General features: G+C 43.0%; 1 pseudogene across 1 annotated transcript in view; it reads left to right on the forward strand.

Moving 5' to 3' along the window:
- Nucleotides 1-226: 226 nt before the first annotated feature.
- Nucleotides 227-22423, forward strand: part of LOC110525103 (DNA repair protein XRCC4-like) — a 48988-nt pseudogene continuing 26791 nt past the window's right edge. The window contains exons 1-2 of the transcript XR_016496931.1: nt 227-670; nt 1863-2067. The product of XR_016496931.1 is annotated as a DNA repair protein XRCC4-like (transcript). The remainder of the gene's footprint in view (nt 671-1862; nt 2068-22423) is intronic.

Below are 22423 nucleotides of genomic sequence, written 5' to 3' on the forward strand. Positions count from 1 at the left end.
CTCAGATTATCATTTTTGGGATTGAGGATAAAATCTTTGTCTGGCAAAACCTGCAGGGATTGAAGTGATTCAGTCTATGCCTAACCTATATGTTTTGATACACAACATTCTAATTGAGTTAGCTGTTAAACAACCAGGATGTTGTGCTCTTTTCTTTTATTCTGCACTTTGTTGGTGGTTAGAGAGCCAACACCCCAATGCCAGACCCCATGGATATCCCCTGTGGTTTTAACGTCACACACACACACACACATATACAACCTCCTAAAAGGCCCTTTGTTGCAACACACTGTATGACACTGCCCAATCCCTGAGTGAATTTACATGGGGGCTCGTATTCACAGTAAACCATGAGCAATGAAACAATGCCCGGCATTGATGCAACCACTGTTAATACTCCAAATACGTAACAGAAAACTTTTTAAAACATTTTTAAGAGTGTTTTATGTACATGATGAAGATTGTCCTTGTCTAAAGTCTGTCCCTTGGGTCTCTATCGCTGCAAGTCTGGAGCTAGAAGTGGGACGGTATTTGGGAGGCATGAGTGGTCAGATCAGTGTGGTGTTGGAGCCAAGCATCCCCTATTTCCTGCGGGTTGACTGGGCCGAAGACCTGGGTGCTGGTTTCACTCTCGCCCTCAGTGACGGCAGCTCGTCCTGGATCGGAGAAGGTAAGGGCTAGATGCGGCTTACACAAGCATGTATGTAGATGCGCACACACACACACACACATACACACAGACACACACACACATGGTAGAGGCCCGACTCCTTCACCATCCTCCAGACTGTGTTGTCACCAGGTGTGTTTGGGGTTCTCTTCATAAGGCTTCTTAAGTAGGCACCTGGCCCAACTATGTACCTCGACTCATAGCACTGTGACTGCAGGTCTGTTAGCCAGAGGGACAGCAGCAGGCTTGTTTCATCATCCATATTCACTCATATGGTGCAGCTTACAGGTGTATTACATTGATGAAGCCTTACAAGGCCTGTCTTTGTGTGTGTGTGTGTGCGTGTGTGTGTGCGTGCGTGCGTGCGTACACGAGAGTGTGTGTGTGTGTGTGTGTTGAGGGGTGTCCGAGTGAATGCCACACTGTGTCTTTCAACTAAGAAGTTACTTAGTGCACCATTTGTTTTGTATCATTTAGGAATGGCAACAAAGCACTGCTATGTTTGCTTTCATGTACACATGGAACATAGCTACTCTCTTCTCTGGCTGTCCATCTGGGAGATGACAGGCAGTAACGGCTTTGTAACAGATATGCACGTGCATGTGTGAGTGTGTGTGTGTTTGAACCTGTGTTAATTGGCACCCTGGCCCCTTGGAGAGCAGTTAATGATCTTCTCCTTGGGTTCCTTGCATGCTTTCCTTAAAGCTGGAATTCTTAATTGGTGAGACTGCCACGTCTGTTTGGGATGTTACAACAACAAAGAACATACTGAAAATATCGTAGCACGTGCGATAGGACAGCAGTGTACTGATTTTTAGATTATTTTCACACTGCCGAATGCCCCTCTACATTGTTTTTATCAACAAAACAAAAACAATAGCAAAGGCGCTGGGGCAAACAGTGGTGCTGTTTCCCATAATGCACATTTTCCCCTAATCTTTAAGCCTCCTTTATACATGCATTTAAAGTATGCATTGTCCTTCCAGTGAGACTTCGGTATAGTCACGTCAGCAATTTTATACAACTCCAGTCCTATTTACTGGCATCAATATCATTGACTGGCCAGTCCACACACCTACATGTAGGTAGCTAAGTAGAATCTCTGATTGAAAAGTGAGGATCAATGCCAGAAGAAACCTTGGGGACTAAAGTTGTGTCTTCTTGTTTTAACCCCTGCTTTGTACTCTTACAGTACTAGAGGAGGAGATGACTGGGAAAGCCACAGAGTTGGGAGTGAAAAGGGAGAAATATGTGGCGATCTTCATCAGGCACTGACCGGAGGAGGAGAAAGCAAAAGAGGAAGAGGAAGAGTGGCAGAAAAGGAGGAGTACCTGTTCCACCTCTCCTCTGACCATGGTTGTCTGTCGTATGACAAGAAGACCCAGAGAGGCGTTTTGGTAAGTGTCAGCCATGGCTACTATAGCATGACACCCCACACGACTCCTTCCCTTTCAGATGGAGATACAGGCTACATCCCAATGTTTATGCTAACATACCAGGTAGAATAGTAGCCTAATCCACTGCTTGTTTTTACTCATACAGATGTAGGATATGAATTTGATCACACTGTTGCAGGAGAACTTTCCTGCAATACAGGACATTTAAAACATATAGTTCATTTCAAGTTTAAAAAGTATTCTGTAGTTTGTAAATTCCACTTTGAATTTTCAGACTTGATTTTACCTTACGAAAAATGTATCCACCCCTACAAAAATGTAATTTTTTTTATAATTCACATTTCTTGTTGCTGCAGATTTATTTTCCTGCTGTAGCAAACTGGTCCAAATTAAGATCCTACATCTGTACTACTCCTGGACCAATGGAGAGTTTCCATCGAACATTCTTTTTAGTCAAGGACTTGAAAGTCGTCTTAATCTGGGCCTGTGAACATGTCCCCAAATGTAAACGGTTACTAGGCCTAATGGCTCTCATTGCAAGATCCTCTAGTCTTCTGGTTTCCCATAGGGTTTTCTTATGTGCGGCTCAATTTGTTTGACCACACACTTCATTTCCCATGATGCCCCAAGGACGTAGGTCACTAGCCACACACAAAAAATACACAGGAAGTCACTAAGAGGGTTTACAAGGGGCTGTTTAAAGATAAGATGTATTGTTTCTCCACAATCCAGGATAAAGAAGGTTGTGTTCCCTTGAGGGCCACTTGAGGAGAAACCAAGATAACAATCTGGCAATTTATTACCCATCTTATCAGAACAGAATGGCTTAGTCCCTGTGTGTAAATCATGCATAGAAATCAATGGGGGATTTGTGAGAACATTCTTAGTCTTTGCACAGATCTCAAGGTAGGATTTGGTCCATATTGTCCTGTGAGTGGGTGTTTAAAGCCCTGGGGGCCAGGTCACTGGGCATCCTGGGACCCCTGTCCTGGTAGATAGAGGGAGGGCTGGAGGGTAAGAAGCTCTGTTAGCAGGGGCCATAAATAACCTGTTTATGAACTAGGGCCGGCTCCATCTAAGACGATGTGAGACAAAAGGTCAGTTACAGAGGACTAATACAAACTGTGTGTGTGTGTGTGTGTGTGTGTGTGTGTGTGTGTGTGTGTGTGTGGTAGGCCTTTGTTGAGGATTCCTGGGGTCTGTTTGCATTAAACTTTAACAACTTAGCTGGCTTATCACCTGCTTCTTTTCTTAGCTCTTTTTTCTCTCTCTCTTTCTTTTTCAACACACACAGAAGTTGAAAGTATAACATGTCTTCTTAGCAAGATAATTGTAGGGTACAAAAGTGACTAAGATGAGGCAAGTTTCCTTCGGGAGCACAAGAAAGGAGAAGAAAGAGTACAAAACAGATGTTGAACTTAACCTGACATTAATATCTGATGCACATGACCCCTAGAAGTTGTAACGATACACTATATATAATATAAGGTTTTGCTGTTAAACTGCTCTTAAGCAGGTGTTTTAGATGAGTTACTCTGACATCAAACTCCTAACGGTGCATTTTATAGCCTCACCATTGCTGGTGGAAAAGATCAAGCTTTTAAATCGACTTGAAGATTGTGTATTAGCAAACATTGCTAATGTATTAGCATTAGCAATGTTTTTAATACTGTTATTATGGTAGTTCATGACACAGTATGCTCTTGATATTGATATTGCTGGAGTTAAGTCACTGTTGGAAATATTAACTAACGTTTTTTCCGAGTGAGAGAGGGAGAGGGAGAGGGAGAGAGAGAGTGTCTCTTGCCAGGTGGTTAACAGTCTACACCTGTTGCTTCAGAGTCTGAGGTAGCATTGTGGCACCAGCTGATATTCCTCATTTTTGCTTGAATGTCCACAGCAGCTTGCCCAATCATTATGTCAACACAGCGTCCCTTCACACTAGTGATTGTATGATATAGCTATGTAATGTCGGAGTGTTTGCAAAAGAAACGACCTGGGTGCTATTGCTATCACATTCACTATGCTCGTAAACTCTGATCTTGGATCAGGAACACTGATCACACAATCTATTAATCTATAGGCGCACACACCCAGTCTCTGCTGAATAGGGGACTATCTCTGTAAAATGTGTAACTTTTTATATTGCCTGTAAACAGTACTCAGTAGTGTGGTCTAGTTGACAGTGACAGATAGCTGTAAAGAGTGGTGAATCACGCTTCACCATCTGGCAGTCCGACGGACGAATCTGAGGTTGGCGTATGCCAAGAGAACACTAGCTGCCCGAATGCATAGTGCCAACTGTAAGGTTTGGCGGAGGATGAGCTGTTTTTCATGGTTTAGGCTACCCTTTAGTTCCAGTGAAGGGAAATCTTAATGGGATGAATTGGAACGCCGATTGCAAGCCAGGCCTAATCACCCAACATCATTGCCCGACCGCACTAATGCTCTTGTGGCTGAATGGAAGTAAGTCCCCGCAACAATGTTCCAACATCTAGTGGAAAGCCTTCCCAGAAGGCCAACTCCATATTAATGCCCATGATTTTGATGAGCAGGTACATACTTTTGGTCATATAGTTTATGAGTGCAGATTATACTGACAAACTACATGCTTCGTTGAATTTTAGATGTCAGTGGATTATCACATAGGGTAGAAGACTATGACTGACGCTCAGTCAGCTGGGACTTCTGTGGCAATGACGCTAACTTTGTGGGTGGCCTCATTTCAACAGACTCATGGTTTGTAGCATACTGTATAGCCTAGGACGACCTTGTCTGGGATTTTTTATTTTACTAGGCAAGTCAGTTAATTAAGAACAAATTCTTATTTTCAATGAAGGCCTAGGAACAGTGGGTTAACTGCCTGTTATGGGGCAGAACGACAGATACCTTGTCTGTACCTTGTCAGCTCGGGGATTCGAACTTGCAACCTTTCGCTTACTAGTCCAATGCTCTAACCACTAGGCTACCCTGCCGCCCAAGGAATTGTCTATACCTTGTCTGGGATTCCCTTCCTGCTTAAAAACACCTACAGGACAGTTCCAGTTCTGGGGTAGTTTCCTGAAGGTGCTTTTTCTGAAGCACATTGATTAGTGATTTAGGTATTTTGTTTAGTTTCCTACTCTCCTTCTTAAGCATTGTCACCCGTTGCTTGCATTGATTTCAAGCATAGGTACACATACTGTGAATGCGTTCATATGCATATTGATTTGTTGGGCTTCAGTAAAGAAGCCCTGTGTACTATGGTATGTTGGACTATACTCTTGTAGAGCCTCCCTATGTTATGAATCACTCTTTACCCTTCTACACAATGCACTAGCCACTGTATGCTTTTTTCCCCATTCGCACAAACTGCCATGCCTGGGGGAAAATAGCACCCCCATGTTCAGTATATGGCACACACTCCACACTACGTTCCCTCATGACAGGCCTGCCTGAGTTGTCACCATTCCACACAGACCACAGGCTGATGTTGTTGGCTAGCCTAGCTGAGGGGGGAACACCCTGACTGTCACTGCTCCTCTTATTCCCAGAGGACAGGGCAGGTCCAGGAGCATCCAGTCCCAGGGAATTCCCAGAGGCTTCCTATGGAGGCTCTCCAATATTTTGAGGTTTTGCGTGTTGAGTCACTTCTCTCATACCCTCTCATACCCATTGAAAGATGGCGCCGGAAGAAATGGCAGCAGTTTTACGGGCACCCAACCAATTGTGCTATTATGTGGGGGGGTTTTCGCGTTATTTGTTACTTATTTTGTACATAATGTTTCTGCCACTATCTTACGGCAAAAAAAGAGCTTCTGGATATCAGGACAGCGATCACTCACCTCGGATAAGACGAAGATTTTTTCTTCAACAAGCAGGACGCACAAGACATTCTCCTAACACCCGACAAGGCCAACATCCCAGTTATCTGCAAGAGGAAGAGATGCAGGTACAGAGGACACAGAGTGGGATTCCTCGAGGGGATCCGCAGAAAACGAGTGGAAAAGCTGCTGTTACCGTCAATATTACTCGCCAACGTGCAATCATTGGACAATAAATTAGACAAGGTACAATCACGAATATCCAACCAACTGGTCATCAAAAACTGTAATATCCGATGTTTCACGGAATCGTGGCTGAATGACAACATGGATATTCAGCTTGCGGGATATTCGCAGCACCGGCAAGACGAGGGAGGGCAGTCTGTGCATATTTGTAAACAACAGCTGCTGCACGAAATCCAAGGGAGTCTCTAGATTTTTCTCTCCTGAAGTAGAGTATATTGTGATAAATTGCAGGCCACACTACTTGCCTAGTGAGTTTTCAGTTATACTTTTCGTGGCTATGTATTTACCACCACAGACAGATGCTGGCACTAAGACTGCACTCAGTCAGCTGTATAAGGAAATAAGCAAACAGGAAACCATTCACCCAGAGGTGGTGCTCCTAGTGGCCAGATACTTTTATGCAGGGAAACTTAAATCAGTTCTCCCAAATGTTAAATGTGCAACAAGAGTGGAAAAAATTCTAGATCACATGTACTCCACACAGAGACGCGAACAAATCTCCCCTTCGCCCTCTCTTTGGTAAATCCGACCACAACTCTATCCTCCTGATTCCTGCTTACAAGCAACAATTAATGCAGGATTCACCAGTGACTCGGTCTATAAAAAAGTCGTCAGATGAAGCAGATGCTAAACTACAGGACTGTTTTGCTATCACAGACTGGAACATGTTCCGGGATTCTTCCGATGGCATTGAGGAGTTCACCACATCAGTCACTGGCTTTATCAATAAGTACATCGAGGACGTCATCCCCATAGTGACTGTACGTACACACCCCAACCAGAAACCATGGATTACAGGCAACATTCGCACTGAGCTAAAGGGTAGAGCTGCAGCTTTCAAGGTGCACGATTCTAACCCCGAAGCTTATAAGAAATCCTGCTATGACCTGCGACAAACCATCAAACAGGCAAAGTGTGAATAAAGGGCTAAGATTGAACTATACTACACCGGCTCTGACGCTCGTCTTATGTGGCAGGGCTTGCAAACTATTACAGACTACAAAGGGAAGCACAGCCGCGAGCTGCCCAGTGACACGGCGGATTACCAGGATGTGTGCTCCGGGCTTGTGCTGACCAACTGGCAGGTGTCTTCACTGACATTTTCAACATGTCCCTGATTGAGTCTGTAATACCAACATGTTTCAAGCAGATCACCATAGTCCCTATGCCCAAGAACACAAAGGCAACCTGCCTAAATGTCTACAGACCCGTAGCACTCACATCCGTAGCCATGAAGTGCTTTGAAAGGCTGGTAATGGCTCACATTAACACCATTATCCCAGAACCCTAGACCCATTCCAATTTGCATACCGCCCAAACAGATTCACAGATGATGCAATCTCTATTGCACTCCACACTGCCCTTTCACACCTGGACTAAAGGAACACCTATGTGAGAATGCTATTCATTGATTACAGCTCAGCGTTCAACACCATAGTACCCTCAAAGCTCATCACTAAGCTAAGGATCTTGGAACTAAACATCTCCCTCTGCAATTGGACCCTGGACTTCCTGATGGGCCGCCCCCAGCTGGTGAGGGTAGGTAGGAACACGCTGATCCTCAACACTGGAGCCCCCCAGAGGTGCGTGCTCAGTTCCCTCCTGTACTTCCTGTTCACCCACGACTGCATGGCCAGGAACGACTCCAACACCATCATTCAATTTGCAGACGACACAACAGTGGTAGTCCTGATCACCGACAATGACGAGACAGCCTATAGGGAGGAGGTCAGAGACATGGCCGGGTGGTGCCAGAATAACAACCTATCCCTCAACGTAACCAAGACTACGGAGATGATTGTGGACAACAGGAAAAGGAGGACCGAACACGCCCCCATTCTCTTCGACGGTGCTGTAGTGGAGCAGATTGAAAGCTTCAAGTTCCTTGGTGTCCACATTACCAACAAACTAGAATGGTCCAAACACACCAAGACAGTCGTGAAGAGGGCATGACAAAGCCTAAAAAAAAAGATTTGGCATGGGTCCTGAGATCCTCAAAAGGTTCTACAGCTGCAATATCGAGAGCATCCTGATTGGTTGTATCACTGCCTGGTACGGCAATTGCTTGGCCTCCGACCGCAAGGCACTTAAGAGGGTTGTGCGTACGGCCCAGTTCATCACTGGGGCTAAGCTGCCTGCCATCCAGGACCTCTACACCAGGCGGTGTCAGAGGAAGGCCCTGAAAATTGTCAAAGACCCCAGCCAACCCAATCATAGACTGTTCTCTCTACTACCGCATGGCAAGCGGTACCGGAATGCCAAGTCTAGGACAAAAAGGCTTTTCAACAGTTTTTACCCCCAAGCCATAAGACCCCTGAACAGGTAATCAAATGGCTACCCTGACTATCTGCATTGTGTGCCCAAACTCCATTTTTTGCTGCTGATACTCTCTGTTTATCATATATGCATAGTCACTTTAACCATATCTACATGTACATGCTACCTCAATCAGCCCGACTAACCGGTGTCTGTATGTAGCCTCGCTACTCTTATAGCCTCGCTACTGTATATAGCCTCGCTACTGTATACAGCCTCGCTACTGTATATAGCCTCGCTACTGTATATAGCCTCGCTACTGTATATAGCCTCGCTACTGTATACAGCCTCGCTACTGTATATAGCCTCGCTACAGTATATAGCCTCGCTACTGTATATAGCCTCGCTACTGTACATAAGCCTCGCTACTGTATATAGCCTCGCTACTGTATATAGCCTCGCTACTGTATATAGCCTCGCTACTGTATATAGCCCCGCTACTGTATATAGCCTCGCTACTGTATATTCAGCCTCGCTACTGTATATATTCTCGCTACTGTATATAGCCTCGCTACTGTATTCAGCCTCGCCGCTGTTATTTGTTTGTCTTTAGACTGTTTCTTTTATTTCTTTACTTACCTATTGTTCACCAAATACCTTTGTTGCACTATTGGTTAGAGCCTGTAAGTAAGCATTTCACTGTAAGGTGAAAAATATACAAATTCATCATGATACAACTATTTTTGAGAACAGAGAGGATGTGGCAGTTCGTCACAAAAAAACTATGTTTAACAGAACTGTAAAAAAAAAAAGATAAAATAGTATTTAAGGACCGTAACCTGTTGTATTCGGCGCACGTGACAAATACATTTTGATTTGACCCATGACTTGTGGCAAGGGCATTCTTGCAGCCGCTCACTTGCCCAGAGCCATATATTTAGATGAATACCTACAGTACACTGCACTTGACACATGTTCAGGTTCTCTTGTTTGGATCTTCAGTTGATTCATTGATGCTCCTCTGTGAAAGTATTACTTGAACGAATTGAGATGTGCTAGTTCGGTGTTGAGGTGAAGTTGGATACTATCAGGATATTGTCAGCAACATCATCTGTCAGGGGTTCTAGAGAACTAACAGGCTGGGGGATAACTGCTTTACCATGTCAGACAAATCCTTTTTTATATATATACAGTACCAGTCAAAAGTTTGGACACACCTACTCATTCAAGGGTTTTTCTTTATTTTGACCATTTTCTACATTGTAGAATAATAGTGAAGACATCAAAACTATGAAATAACACATGTGGAATCATGTAGTAATCAAGAAAGTGTTAAACAAATCAAAATATATTTTATATTTGAGATTCTTCAAAGTAGCCACCCTTTGCCTTGATGACAGCTTTGCACGCTCTTGGCATTCTCTCAACCTTTGGTCTGAGAGAGAGGACAAACATAATGTTTTTGCGGATTATGATGCTTCCTATTGGATTTCTATGGACTAGGAAAGTTCCCTGTCCTTTTCTTTGTGCTACATTAACTCACATTAAATATTGTACTTATCCATATTATGACTAGAATATACAGGGCCTTTCTCACTGTGTTTCCAGTATCCATGCTATTGTACTACTGTAGGGTGTCTAAAGGTCCATATCATGTCCAACCCATTCTATACCAATAATACCACTGTCTCATCTAGCTGTCTCTACTGGGCGTGGAGCTGCTCCAACGCCTGCTTCTGTGGCAGAAAAGAGGAAGAACAGCGAAGGAAACTAAAGAAAACAGTGTGATTGAAATCAAAATGAATTGTCCCCACCCAGCCCAAAACCAAACACGTCTGTGAATACCACATTGTTGGCAAACAGTCATATAGTGGTGCCCTTGTCTAGGGTGCTGTGGCTTTTGTTAGGCAGAATGCATTGATAGATACGCAGGGCGACTTGACTGTTGAGCTTGCCAACCGAAACAGACAAGCTCTGATACAGGTAACACTGCAAGGAAAATGTCTAGATGTCTGTTTTACTTAAAGAACTGCAGATAATGTCTTACTAAGAACATGTTCAGTGATGGGCAGAACAAGTAGTGGTGAAATCCAGAATCATTTCAGTCCTAATCCAGACCCCTCTCGGATACAATAGTATCCTCTCCAAGAAATAATGTTGTCCCGTTTTGTGCTTTCATTTTCACAGTTTTGTGTAGTGGTGCAATGACGCTAATTTGTGTTTGGATAAATTGCTAAACCAACAAAAGCAGACAGGGAGCAGAGTGACTGAAAAGTAGGACAATTAATACAACTCAAATTGTGTATTTGGTTGCAAATTACAAAGAAATTGAGACGGCCAGTTCTGTATGACAATTGGAAGAAAGCTGAAAATGAAGATTCTCCAGACCACAATGGAGGATACAATTTAGGACTAATCCATGTGGTCTGTCTGGGTGTCCATCATTCATCTTTTTGTCTGTTTGCACAAGTTGCACTTACAGATATTTGTTAAAGAACTGCAGTCATTTTGACATGCAGATTTCTCCCACAATCTTGCTGGAGTCTTTCTGGTACAATCAGAAATGTGACCCAATAGTGTCACCGTGTTCCATGGCACACACTAAACTGTTTAGAAAGCCTCAAATTATCAGTCTTTATCAGGACATTGCCGCCTCTCACTTCCGTCTCATTATCTTCCCCACAGCCTCTGCAAGGTGGATCTGCTGCTGACAGGGCAAGCTTTCCGCTAGTTGCCCACGCTTCCCATAATAAAGACCCCCTCCCACCCCAAAACACACACACAGTGCTATACAATCACACACACACACGTATGCACACACACACACACACACACACACACACACACACACACATCATTGTTTTCCAGAGATACATGCCATTTTGAGCTAGGAAAGGGGTATATGGCTATGATTAATGGTTGCGTGGGCTCCAGTAGTAGTCCTGTCTGTTGTAATAATGTGTACTGTCTACTAAGTCCTGTCTGTTGTAATAATATATACTGTCTACTAAGTCCTGTCTGTTGTAATAATATATACTGTCTATTAAGTCCTGTCTGTTGTAATAATATATACTGTCTATTCAGTCCTGTCTGTTGTAATAATGTGTACTCTCTACTAAATCATGTCTGTTGTAATAATATATACTGTCTATTAAGTCCTGTCTGTTGTAATAATATATACTGTCTATTAAGTCCTGTCTGTTGTAATAATATATACTGTCTATTCAGTCCTGTCTGTTGTAATAATGTGTACTCTCTACTAAATCATGTCTGTTGTAGTAATATATACTCTCTACTAAATCCTGTCTGTTGTAATGTGTACTGTCTACTAAGTCCTGTCTGTTGTAATAATATATACTGTCTATTAAGTCCTGTCTGTTGTAATAATATGTACTGTCTATTAAGTCCTGTCTGTTGTAATAATATATACTGTCTATTAAGTCCTGTCTGTTGTAATAATATATACTGTCTATTCAGTCTTGTCTGTTGTAATAATATATACTGTCTATTAAGTCCTGTCTGTTGTAATAATATTTCCCACTTGGGAAATGATGTAAATATATCACTAGCCACTTTAAACAATGCTACCTTATATAATGTTACTTACCCTACATTATTCATCTCATATGCATACGTATATACTGTACTCTATATCATCGACTGTATTCTTATGTAATACATGTATCACTAGCCACTTTAACTATGCCACTTTGTTTACATACTCATCTCATATGTATATACTGTACTCGATACCATCTACTGTATCTTGCCTATGCTGCTCTGTACCATCACTCATTCATATATCCTTATGTACATATTCTTTATCCCCTTACACTGTGTACAAGACAGTAGTTTTGGAATTGTTAGTTAGATTACTTGTTATTACTGCATTGTCGGAACTAGAAGCACAAGCATTTCGCTACACTCGCATTAACATCTGCTAACCATGTGTATGTGACAAATAAAATTTTATTTTATTTGATTTGATACTGTCTATTCAGTCCTGTCTGTTGTAATAATATATACTGTCTATTCAGTCCTGTCTGTTGTAATAATGTGTACTCTCTACTAAATCATGTCTGTTGTAGTAATATATACTCTCTACTAAATCCTGTCTGTTGTAATGTGTACTGTATATTAAGCAATTAATGGGGTTTCACCTTGCGTACTCTGCAACAGGGTCATTTTCCTTAAAGTTTCTTATATCACAGTATGGATGAAATTGCTTAACTTTTTGGAAAACCAAAGGATGTCTAGATTATCAAGTAGACTTTGCCTTTTTGAATGAGTTCATTGTGTCCCTGCTCCCAGTGTAACCAGGGTGACTTCAGGACATTCACTTGGGAGTTGGATGCTCCCAGTGTAACCAGGGTGACTTCAGGACATTCACTTGGGAGTTGGATGCTCCCAGTGTAACCAGGGTGACTTCAGGACATTCACTTGGGAGTTGGATGCTCCCAGTGTGACCAGGGTGACTTCAGGACATTCACTTGGGAGTTGGATGCTCCCAGTGTGACCAGGGTGACTTCAGGACATTCACTTGGGAGTTGGATGCTCCCAGTGTAACCAGGGTGACTTCAGGACATTCACTTGGGAGTTGGATGCTCCCAGTGTAACCAGGGTGACTTCAGGACATTCACTTGGGAGTTGGATGCTCCCAGTGTAACCAGGGCGACTTCAGGACATTCACTTGGGAGTTGGATGCTCCCAGTGTAATCAGGGTGACTTCAGGACATTCACTTGGGAGTTGGATGCTCCCAGTGTGACCAGGGTGACTTCAGGACATTCACTTGGGAGTTGGATGCTCCCAGCGTAACCAGGGTGACTTCAGGACATTCACTTGGGAGTTGGATGCTCCCAGTGTAACCAGGGTGACTTCAGGACATTCACTTGGGAGTTGGATGCTCCCAGTGTAACCAGGGTGACTTCAGGACATTCACTTGGGAGTTGGATGCTCCCAGTGTAACCAGGGTGACTTCAGGACATTCACTTGGGAGTTGGATGCTCCCAGTGTAACCAGGGCGACTTCAGGACATTCACTTGGGAGTTGGATGCTCCCAGTGTAACCAGGGTGACTTCAGGACATTCACTTGGGAGTTGGATGCTCCCAGTGTAACCAGGGTGACTTCAGGACATTCACTTGGGAGTTGGGTGCTCCCATAAGGAATGCCTTGTTCCTCTCTATGCCCACTATGTGTTTCCATTTTCACTCATTATCCCTTTGTTCTCCAGTCCTACATTCCACCTCCCCTCCCTGCTGCTGACCTTCTGTTCTGGGCACTGACTGTCTGGACTAGGTCTATATATATATATATATATATATATATATTAATATATACATACATACATACATACATACATACACACACACACACACACACACACACACACACATACATACACACACACACACACACACACACACACACAGTGTGTGGACAGGAGAAGCTGGTAAAGAAAAGCCTGAGCCCAGTTTTTCAAAAGTTATCTACCTGTATTTCGCCTATCGGATAGGTTGCATATAAATACAACGAATAGAACAGGCAAAAATGTTTTCACTTGTTTGGGACTCCTGTTCTATTCATTATATTTCTATGCATTTCATTCTCTCCAATAAAACTGAGCCCTGGCGTATTGTCCTAAGCTGTGCTCCGCACGCTACCGCTGGGATTTATCTGTGTCGGATGTATAAGACAGGGGAATAATGGAAGTGTGTCTGTGTGATGGGCATATGGGCACTGTATGGCGGATGGGTGTACATATACAGTATGTTGGCTGTTATGCCTGTATTGAGAGAGCACATGGAACATGTTTTCTTTAAGGATATATTTCTTAAGGATGTGTGTGTATGGCAGTTGTGTGTTAAACTACAAAGTGGGGAGGTATATTCTGAGTGTCGAAGATGTGTTTGTAAATTTGGACATAGCGGGTTGGGGTAATAAGGCTGGGGTCATAACTGTGTGTGTCTACAAATTGGGGAATGTATGGTATGTATAAGTAATTTTGTATGTGAATGGAGTATGCATATCAAGGCCATGTATCTAATAGGATATTTTTACAAACATTTACAAATGTGTGTGGTATCCATTAGCTTAGTTCTTTTTTGTTTTTTGTATTCTGAAATGTAACCTTTATTTAACTAGGCCAGTCAGTTAAGAACAAATTATTTCATACAATGACGGCCTACCAGGGAACAGTGGGTTAACTGCCTTGTTCAGGGGCAGAACAACAGACTTTTACCTTGTCAGCTCGGGGATTCGATCCAGCAACCTTTCGGTTACTGGCCCAACGCTCTAACCACTAGGTTGCCTTCCGTCAAATCCATGGCTTCTGTTCTCCTTTCCCTATTGCTTACACAGTGTAAGTGTAACTTTCAACATTAATCTCCTACATTTCTCAAGGATGTCATGTACTTGGACTGTTCAATATTCGTAGAAAATATACCTGGTCTATAGTGTTTCCTTGCAACAATTCCTCACAGAGATGCATCTCAATTGTCTGAAGGACCTTCCTCCCCTTGACCTTCCTTCCCTTGACCTACCTTCCCTTGTATCCTTGCTTCCTTTTCGTTATATTCACTTACAGAAATAACCAGACAGGTGAATGCAAATCTCCCTATTGAATAGCAAGTATATATGTGCTATGAAGTGTGTTCACAGCACTAGCAATATGCAAATGCAAAATTCACAAGTTAACAAATTCCACATGAAAACAGAAAGATGTGTTTGCTCTGTCTGAAAGGAGGCCTTTTTTTCAATACCCCAGCTCTCTGTGAAAGGGTAGCCTATATCGGTCACACAGGATGGCAGTTCTGGTACTGCCCAGTTATCTGCCCACACCCTGGCAAGGCCTGTTACACGGCATAGACTTTGACCTTTAGCTTTATCACTGCGTCTCAGAAGGAAAAGAAAAGTAAAGGAATGAGAGAAGCAAGACTTCATCCTGTCCGTCTTTCCATGGAGACTTCATCCTGTCCGTCTTTCCCAGGAGACTTCATCCTGTCCGTCTTTCCACGGAGACTTCATCCAGTCGGTCTTTCCACGGAGACTTCATCCTGTCCGTCTTTCCACGGAGACTTCATCCTGTCGGTCTTTCCATGGAGACTTCACCCTGTCCGTCTTTCCACGGAGACTTCATCCTGTCGGTCTTTCCACATAGACTTCATCCTGTCGGTCTTTCCCAGAAGACTTCATCCTGTCCGTCTTTCCACGGAGACTTCACCCTGTCCGTCTTTCCCAGGAGACTTCATCCTGTCGGTCTTTCCCAGGAGACTTCACCCTGTCCGTCTTTCCCAGGAGACTTCATCCTGTCCGTCTTTCCCAGGAGACTTCACCCTGTCCGACTTTCCCAGGAGACTTCATCCTGTCCGTCTTTCCACGGAGACTTCATCCTGTCCGTCTTTCCACGGAGACTTCATCCTGTCCGTCTTTCCCAGGAGACTTCATCCTGTCCGTCTTTCCACGGAGACTTCATCCTGTCCGTCTTTCCACGGAGACTTCATCCTGTCCGTCTTTCCCAGGAGACTTCATCCTGTCCGTCTTTCTCAGGAGACTTCATCCTGTATGTCTTTCCCAGGAGACTTCATCCTGTCCGTCTTTCCCAGGAGACTTCATCCTGTCCGTCTTTCCCAGGAGACTTCATCCTGTCCGTCTTTCCCAGGAGACTTCATCCTGTCCGTCTTTCCCAGGAGACTTCATCCTGTCCGTCTTTCCCAGGAGACTTCATCCTGTCGGTCTTTCCACGGAGACTTCACCCTGTCCGTCTTTCCACGGAGACTTCACCCTGTCCGTCTTTCTGCACCTCTTCTAGTATAATACGATGTGGTGATCCTTTGGGGATTTTCTGAGATGGAGAAATCAACAGTTCCTGAAAGAATGGCTGTTCTGCTCAACAAGTCTGCAATATGTTTTGTTTTTCACGGTGTGCATCACACACACACACACACACACACACACACACACACACACACACACACACACACACACACACACACACACACACACACACACTGAGTACGTTTACATGCACAGTAATAATTTGATATTAAACTGATTATGCCAGTAGGCAGATTATGCAATAGTCATGTAAACACCTTACTCTGCTTATCTTAATCGGCATAAGTTCAAAATCAAAGTAAACTTACGCCGATTAAAACACCTGGTTTTCAGGGCAGTCTTTCTAATTATTAGGACATATAAACACCTTAATCGGTGTTCCAGCAGTGTATTTGATCTGCTCATGTGTTGGCGCCAGCCGGGCGAGCCTCCCTCTAGCGTGAGTGAAGTGAGTTCAGAACAACTGAATGTATGCATCTTAGAAGTAGTTTTCACATACAAGCTTTATATGTCCCAAAAATAACATGGTTGCTGTGGTAGAATGTTTAGTTTGCTTGGTGATTTTCGGCATTGATCAGAGTGCCATCAGGTAGCCTGATTTCAGATGTGTCCATGTAAACAGGATTATTAAGGAAATCGTTCTTCTTCCAAAGCATGTAAACATTTTAATTTGAACTATTATATTCATCTGACTTTTCACAGTAATCACATTATGTAACCATACTCATTGTTTGCATTAGTCCTGTGATCTTTTGTCTCAAAATGTCTTAGATGGAGCCGGCCCTAGTTCATAAACAGGTTATTTATGGCCCCTGCTAACAGAGCTTCTTACCCTCCAGCCCTCCCTCTCTCTACCAGGACAAGGGTCCCAGGACACCCAGTGACCTGGCCCCCAGGGCTTTAAACACCCACTCACAGGACATTATGGACCCAACATAGCCTAAACACATTACATTGGTCACTCGCAAGAAGGACTTGTGTCAAGGAAACAGTTTGTCGTCAGAATGAGAGGGAGCAGAGAAACAAATGTGCACATAATGATCTTCAAAATATAATGAGCTGCAAAACCAACTGAATACAAGAGGCCCAGAACAGGAGTAGCCAAGCTGCAGTCGAATTCAGGGCTCACTCTGACTTGTCAGCAATGCTCAGCGTGTTAGTGTACACAAGGGTTATAGTTTACCCCATGCTATTATGACCTCTTCTACTCCCCTAACCTATCATTATAGTGATAAATGAAACAGCACATCTTACAGGCAGAGTAATGTGAACCAGGGTTGAACCACGGGGTCACAGAGATGTACTGTACTTTACAGTATAGATAGACTGACCTGTGATTAGCTACACTGAGCTGACTGACACGCTGCCCTGGCACGGGGGTGAAGGGGGAGATCTGACGGAAGAAGTGAAGGTTGGTTGGAGCTAAAGTAAGAACAAAGCCTTAAGTGTGACTCAGTGTGACACATCATTCCCTGAACACACGTGCACTTTCTAAACCTTTGCTCAGATTCACCTTTGCGCGTTCAGACGGTAACGGTAACGGTCACTCACACAGACCTGTGTACAAACACCCTCTAGTTAAACAGCTCTCTCATTTGAAACTCTGCACATTACTTTTATCATCTCTTATTAAGAACGCTTACAGTTTCATAGACTCTCAGGCTGTGGGGCTCAGCCTGCATAGGATCAGTCAGTAACATCTTCATTTTGGTCTTATTTTTACGAGGTTGGGAAGCTGTCTTTCAATATAACCTGGGTGGTCTCCTCCGAATCCTGAAGCCATTAGTGCATTGTTAAAGTGCTGATTTACATGGCCATGTCGTAATCAGCCCTCGTTGTTGGGGCTCTTTCACAGCCGTTACATCGGCTGTTTGGCAACACCAAGGCCGATGGCAGCGCTTAGGTTAGCAATCACACAAAACAAGGACAGGGAGTCTGAGGGGGGTTAATGTGCATTGTGGTGTTTTAGCTTTGTATTGTCACGTTTTTGAGTGTTGAAAGCTATATAGTTAGTGAACAATAACATATTATGCTGTATATTGAAAACAGAAGAGCATAACTTAGTTTATTGAGAAGTGAATGAGGCAGAGCTGTATAAAGGGCCCTATTCGGCAAGCCAAAGTATTGAATAACATATAAACTAAATCAGTGATCTCCAAACACAATGAAATCCTTACAGGAATTAAACATTGATTTTAGTACCATGAAAAACAAACACTGGTGGAAAGAAATGTCAAATATTGGACAACAGTTTGTCCAAAATTGAAATTACTTGCAGAAGTCAGAATAAACTAGCATTGCGCAAGTTATTTAAATACTGTATAAGAGTGAACTAGCATGGTCTAGTCACAGTAAGAATGAGGAACACTGTGCACATATAACTTCTCCCAAACTTGTGTTCAGGTTTCCTTAAGTTTTCGTATTTTCTGAAAAGTGTGGTGTGCAGGTTTCCTCACAGGTCTGATTTCTGTGTTTTCTTCTTCTTTGTGAGAGAGAATACACGGGGAGAAAGAGACCAACAGAGAGCAGGAAGGGAAACATAGAGAGAACGGTGATGATGAGGAGTGTCTACTTTGACACGATCAGGTTCACCGTGCCAGGAGAAAACAGCTGTGTGGCCTGCCAGGACAACTCTGGCCTAGACAAAAAATTACAAGCATTTAATGAGAGCTTTTGAAGACGCCAGCCTTTATTACAGTGGGTCAACGACCCCAACACAGCCCAGCAAAGATTTAGCACCTCACTACCTTCTGGTTTCCCAACTCATCATGAGGCATTGCATCCTCTTTCTCTATGGGGGGAATTTAGACCTGAGGTATGCATACGTAAAGCTAACTTAATTCCTTTTTTACACACGTCCCTCTTGAATTTAAGTATGGGGAAATGCATGTATTAATTCTCTCATAATTCCACCACCTTTACACGTGAGGAAACTATGAATAAGGTCCAGCAACCTATCGGTTCCAAGTGGAAAAACATCAACTTTCTTTTTTCTGATAGAAATAACACCATTCTCCATGCACTGTAATTTACAACTTGATAAGAGCTATTAATAAGACCTAGGTAAATGAGTAATCTGTTTGGATAAGGGGATTGTAAATATAAAATGACACTTGTTTTAGATCTATTTTAACTTATAGTCGGTGGAAACAAATGTGAAACCAGTCATATCACACACACACACACACACATGCACACGCGCACACACACACACCCACCCACACACACATACATTCATGCTACACACACAACACAACTGCTGCTACCAGACTCTTATTTACTATTGTTAATACTGCACAATTTAAACACATTTAAACACTTGCCCCTCAATCCCCCCTTCCCTGAAACTTGTAAATATTGTGCCTTCCTGTATTATACTTATGATAAAAGGTTTATTCTATTCTACCGAGCCATTTACTTTATGTTTGTATTCTTATGTTTTATCATTTGTAATTGCTGTTGCATTGTTGAGAAGGAGCCTGCAAGTAAGCATTTGGCTACATTTCTTTAAATGGACAATTCTGTGAACTATCTTGTGTATCTTTTAAATTGACACAATACCTGTTAGCAAAGGTGTCAGCTAAAGATTACATGCAGGAGCTTGCAGGGATTTGTAGTTTTGCATGATGTCTACTTTGATGCTAATTAGCATTTCTGAATCTGATAGAGGCGAATAAATTGCTAAAAGTCACCTTGTCCGCGAGAGATTTACATGGTTATCAAAACGTCATGCCATGGTAAGGATACACAAAACACAGCCCTTTAAGTGTTTTTAAAATTCCCTATGGGAAAAATAAATGGTAGGTTTTATGGGTATTATGACACCTCCACAGTAGGGCTCTATATCGTGAAAAATGTCATGAAAACCAAAATTTGCTTTTTGGTCTTAATTTAAGGTTAGGGTTAGTGCATAAGTTTAGCATTGTGGTTAAGTTTAGGGTTAGATTTAAGGTTAGGGTTAGAGAAAATCCGATTTTAAGAAGATAAAATGTAGAAATAGGTGTGGTTTATGACTTTGTGGCTGTGAGGTCTGAGTTTCCCACTTGGAAAGTATCAAAATCAACCAATAGGAAGCTCTACGCAAATAACTTAATTTTAACTCAGAGGTTCAGATTTTCCAACTTGTCATGAATACACCATCTAGCAAACCAAAATAGTTATTGAGTAAGCACGGTGAACTTGCAAGCACCCCTTTTGAGCAAGCTCTATCCTCAAGATTGACCTCTCTTCTTTTGTCTTCAAATCATATTAAATCAAAGTTTGTCACGTGCGCCGACTACAACAGTGAAATGCTCTAACCAATAGTGCAAAAATGGTAGTAGGTGAACAATAGGTAAGTAAAGAAATAAATAATAACAGTAAAAAGACAGTGAAAAATAACAGCAGCGAGGCTATATATAGCAGCGAGGCTATATATAGCAGCGAGGCTATAAAAGTAGCGAGGCTACATGCAGACACCGGTTAGTCGGTCTGATTGAGGTAGTATGTACAGTGGGGCTAAACATTATTTAGTCAGCCACCAATTGTGCAAGTTCTCCCACTTAAAAAGATGAGAGAGGCCTGTAATTTTCATCATAGGTACACTTCAACTATGACAGACAAAATGAGGGGGGAAAATCCAGAAAATCACAGTGTAGGATTTTTAATTAATTTATTTGCAAATGATGGTGGAAAATAAGTATTTGGTCAATAACAAAAGTTCATCTAAATAATTTGTTATATACCCTTTGTTGGCAATGACAGAGGTCAAACATTTTCTGTAAGTCTTCACAAGGTTTTCACACACTGTTGCTGGTATTTTGGCCCATTCCTCCATGCAGATCTCCTCTAGAGCAGTGATGTTTTGGGGCTGTTGCTGTACAACACGGACTTTCAACTCCCTCCAAGAAACATGTTGGTGTTACAGACTCAATCAGGGACATGTTGAAAATGTCAGTGTAGACACCTGCCAGTTGGCCAGCACATGCCCGGAGCACACGTCCTGGTAATCCACCTGGCCCCGCAGCCTTGTGTATGTTGTCCTGTTTAAAGGTCTTACTCACGTTGGCTATGGAGAGCGTGATCACACAGTCGCCTGGAACAGCTGATGCTCTCATACATGCCTGAGTGTTGCTTGCCTCGAAGCGAGTATAGAAGTGATTTAGCTCGTCTGGTAGGCTCTTGTCACTGGGCAGCTCGCGGCTGGGCTTCCCTTTGTAGTCTATAATAGTTTACAAGCCCTGCCACATAAGATGAGCATCGGAGCCGGTGTAGTATGATTCAATCTTAGCCCTGTGTTGACGCTTTGCTTGTTTGATGGTTCGTCGCAGGGCTTAGCAGGATTTCTTAAAAGCTTCCGTCACCTTGTCTTATAAGAGTACCGCACCTTGAAAGCGGCAGCTCTACCCTTTAGCTCTGTGCGAATGTTGCCTGTAATCCATGGTTTCTGGTTGGGGTGTGTACGTACAGTCACTATGGGGACGACGTCCTCGATGCACTTATTGATAAAGCCAGTGACTGATGTGGTGTACTCCTCAATGCCATCGGAAGAATCCCGGAACATGTTCCAGTCTGTGATAGCAAAACAGTCCTGTAGTTTAGCATCTGCTTCATCCGACCACTTCTTTATAGACCGAGTTACTGGTGATTCCTGCTTTAATTGCTGCTTGTAAGCAGGAATCAGGAGGATAGAGTTGTGGTTGGATTTACCAAATAGAGGGCGAAGGAGAGCTTTGTACGCGTCTCTGTGTGTGATGTACAGGTGATCTAGAATTTTTATCCCTGTGGTTGCACATTTAACATTTTAATAGAAATTATTTAAGTTTCCCTGCATTAAAGTCTCCGGCCACTAGGAGCGCCGCCTTTGTGTGAGTGGTTTCCTTTTTGCTTATTTCCTTATACAGCTGACTGAGTGCGGTCTTAATGCCAGCATCTGTCTGTGGTGGTAAATAAATTGCCATGAAAAGTATAGCCGAAAACTCTCTAGGCAAGTAGTGTGGCCTGCAATTTATCACAATATACTCTACTTCAGGTGAGCAAAATCTAGAGACTTCCTTAAATTTCATGCATGAGCTGTTGTTTACAAATATGCACAGACCCCCCCCCCCCCCCCCCCCCCCAATATCTTCCTGGAGTGTGCTGTTCTATCTTGCCGGTGCAGCGCATATCCCGCTAGCTGAATATCCATGTCATCATTCAGGCACGATTCTGTGAAACATAGGATATTACAGTTTTTGA

This window comes from Oncorhynchus mykiss, chromosome 6, assembly GCF_057628025.1.
Source record: "Oncorhynchus mykiss isolate SJ-2025 chromosome 6, ASM5762802v1, whole genome shotgun sequence".
Classification (NCBI taxonomy): Eukaryota; Metazoa; Chordata; class Actinopteri; order Salmoniformes; family Salmonidae; genus Oncorhynchus; species Oncorhynchus mykiss.